This window comes from Eurosta solidaginis, chromosome 5 (genome assembly GCF_040869045.1).
Source record: "Eurosta solidaginis isolate ZX-2024a chromosome 5, ASM4086904v1, whole genome shotgun sequence".
Taxonomy (NCBI): Eukaryota; Metazoa; Arthropoda; class Insecta; order Diptera; family Tephritidae; genus Eurosta; species Eurosta solidaginis.
The window spans coordinates 50651018-50655007 of NC_090323.1; positions in this window are offsets into that span (position 1 = coordinate 50651018).

A 3990-nucleotide genomic window follows, 5' to 3' on the forward strand; every position below is an offset into this window, starting at 1 on the left:
TTTGTAGTCATTGTCCTTGTTGTTGCAGAAAGAACGTACCTCAAAAAACTATTCCGTTGGCTGAACTATGTGCTATTCTTCACATTTCACATGTAGATCTTGTGACGGAGAACAAAGCGTTAACAACTGAAACGAGACTCAATGCAACGGGGCAGCTTGAGCGCAGACCATGTGGCCATAGTAGTATAGCGTCATCAAATATTGGACGAACTACCTAGTTTCCTACACCCACATCGATGGGCCCCTTAGAGCCACAATAGAGGTGGATGGTTGCCGAAAGGGTAACCAAATGGCAGACGAAACCATTCAAGTGTACCCCGATGGTTCCAAAGTAATGGAAGGAATAGGGTCTGCGGTATACTTTATTGATCCAGAAATAAATAGATATTACAAGCTGTTTTTCATGCTGAAATAATAGCCGTAACCAAATCATTACAAACACTTGAAAAATATATCTTAAACTTCAGCCGCGTCAATTTTTTTATTGAAAGCTGAACTGAAATTGGGGCAATAATCGCGCATAGTAATAATCGGGATAGGGACAAATATACACCTATAATGTTTCGAACACAAACGTCTTAGAGCAAGAGCCCGTGACTGCCAGACCTTCGTCATTTTTTTAAAAGCCGAAATGTAGTTGTTGTTGATTTAGCGATAAGGACAATTTCGTCAGCGCATACTTAAAACTGAAGTAGGAATATTGGCGTAGTATGAAGCTTTTGACTAAAGCTGATATCGAGCATAAAATGGCGAGACAATAGAATTAATATAGCTGAGCTCTGCAATCGATTAGCACCAGTTCGGAGATAAATATAAAACCTCTAGGGCAAAACTGTCGCTTTTTGTTACTGTCTCCCATATTTGCTCTGGTAATTTGTTTAATATTTTGAGCTGGATAACAAAAGCGGTCTTATTACCTACAAAAACGGCCATTTCGCATAGCGCCTTATAATTAAGTTTAAAAGTTAGATTTTAAGAGGGCAGCATGAGGGTAGAAGCATGGACCATGACAACATCAGATGAAGCGACTCTGGGAGTGTTCGAGAGAAAAGTTCTTCGAAAGATTTATTGACCTCTACGCGTTGGCGATGGCGAGTACCGAAGAAGATTTAACGATGAGCTGTACGAGCTTTACGCAGACATCAACATTGTCCAGCGAATTAAAATGCAGCGGCTGCGGTGGCTAGCCATGTAATTCGAATGAAAGATGGCTCTCCGGCTAAGAAAGTATTTCTATGGGAACCCGCCTATGGAAGCAGAGAAAGAGGGCAGCCCCCACTCCGTTGGAAGGACCAGGTGGAAAACGATTTAAGCTCCCTTGGTATGACCAATTGGCTCCAGGTGGCAGAGAGAAGAAGCGACTGGCGCGCCTTGTTGGACGGCCATAACTGTTTAAACGGTTAAGCGTCAATTATGTAAGTAAGTAAGCATGAGGGTACATGATTTTAACCTGTTTTGTTTCATTCATTAAGTGAGGCCGAAATTAAACCAGAATAATATGTACATTAACCTGGGTCGATTTGTATGGCCGAAAGTTAACCGATATCGCTCCAAAGATTTTTCGATAGGATTTGGGATCAGGAAAAAAAGTTCCACTACGCATATCCAAAAAATAATTTTCGAGCCTGCAAAAAAAAAATTACGAAAGAGTAAATTTTTCGACCAAAACACTCCCCAAAACCCAAAAAATATTTTTTTTCTTCAAAAAACAGTTGTAAAAACATTGGCGATAACAGTGTTTTGAAAAAAAAATATTTTTTGGGTTTTGGCGAGTGTTTTAGTCGAAAAATTTACCCTTTCGTCATTTTTTTTTGCAGGCTCGAAAATTAAATTTGGGTATGCGTAGTGGAACTTTTTTTTTCCTGAGCCCAAATCCTATCGTAAAATCAATGGCGCGATATCGGTTAATAAATCGACCCAGTGTAATGTACATGCATATATACATACGCGTGCTAACCAATTCTGAAATTTTCCAACATTTGATCGAACTCAACATGTGATGTGGTGGAATGCTGGTTTGAGTGTTTGTTTCACAGCGAACAGACACACAAATAGTTTTTTTTTTAGATGTAACTTTTGTTTAGTCAATAGTTTAGCATCAAAAATTTTAAAAATAGTTGATTCATTTCTAGTATGTACAGGCAAAGTTTGATTACTTACTTAATTGGCGCTTAATCGTTTAAACGGTTTGATTGCATAAAAGAAATATTTCAATCGATTGAAGCGATTTTGATTAACTGTTTTGTAGACAACAATTTTATGATTTTTACCTCACTTTGAGGGAAGGGGATAAAGGAATTGCCAGTGTTGAAGGCAGCACACCTTAGGCGCAAACAAAGAGAAAATTTGAAAATTTTCAACTAATAAAGCTTAGCGATAGTGAAAGAGTACCATGGGCTGCGCAATATCAAATGCCACATCGCCAGACTACATATATATATGGCGAGAACGCAGCAGAGCAGTACACTATGCCAAAAACGAACTATTCTAGCTCTCTTTGAATGCAAAAAGCATAGCAAACATATCAGTTATATCAAATTGACTTAAATTTCGATTTGTCATACTTTTATGAACAAATGTAGATACTTATTTGCATAACCGTATGACCACCCCTTATGAAAATTTAGCTTTGAATTAAAGCTTCATTCCCACCTTAGAATGCTAATTTCTTCATACTCGAACATATGAGTCAAATCGAACATTCAATCAAAACCTGAATTTGAATATATTTAATGTTATTAAACCAAAAAAAAAAAATACAAAAAAACAAATAAAACGATATGAAATTTAAATAGCGTCAAAGCTATGAAACAACAGAAAGGCAATTGCAAGGCAACAGCTTGAGCCAAGCAAAAAATTAGTTCTCTTTTTTGAAATCGGAGGAAATAGAAATTTCATTGGAAAAAATGCTGTTGAATAATTCAAAGCACTATGATAGAGGTGTGAATATCCATCACGTAACGGTATCTAAAGGTATGAGCATGGACGAAAAAGAAAAAAGAAGATAAACATTTTTTAAGTACTTCCTTTATATCATTAGACCAAAAGAAACGAAAAATGTATGTTTAAACAAAGACGTAATCTTGGTAAACTTCGATATTCTTATTTTAACATAACCACTTAAAAAATTTTTATTAGGAACAAAAATACGAAGGTTGAGGGCACATTGCCGGACTCAGGTGAAGACTAAATCCAAAGGCTATTTATTACACTCCACCCTTATATTTTTGCTCCTCATATAAATTTGCACAGTGGTTATATAAAACTTGAATACCAGAGATATCTCATTTATTTTGGTCCATTTATATAAAGGAAGTACTTGAAAATTGTTTATCTCTTTTTCATTTTCTCCTTTTGTTGCATTTCCAAGGTGACCTAAACTATATGTTAGGTTTCCTGTTTGTAGCTCAGTTTCTAGAATTATGGATGGACTTTTAAGTACCTCTTAATATCTCAATCACTGTCCCATCTAGACAGTTCTTTTATCGTAAATGTTACAAGGTCACAGGGAACAAGGTTTCGTTTAAAGTTCAGGTCTCTGGGTTGACGGGAATTTCTTTAAAACGCAAAAGCGAAATTTCCAAGTTCGGACGAGTTTTTTGAATTCTGGTCCACCCAACGAAAATTTGTTTCCTCATGTTGCATTGTCATGGGTTTCTGAAATAGGTTTTTGGTTTCAATATGTCGATGCCTGTCCCATGGAGAAAACTTTTTATACTCAGTTGAGCAGAGCTCACAGAGTATATTAAGTTTGATTGGATAACGGTTGGTTGTACATATATAAAGGAATCGAGATAGATATAGACTTCCATATATAAAAATAATCAGGATCGAAAAAAAATTTGATTGAGCCATGTCCGTCCGTCCGTCCGTCCGTCCGTTGACACGATAACTTGAGTAAATTTTGAGGTATCTTGATGAAATTTGGTATGTGGGTTTCTGAGCACTCATCTCAGATCGCTATTTAAAATGAACGATATCGGACTATAA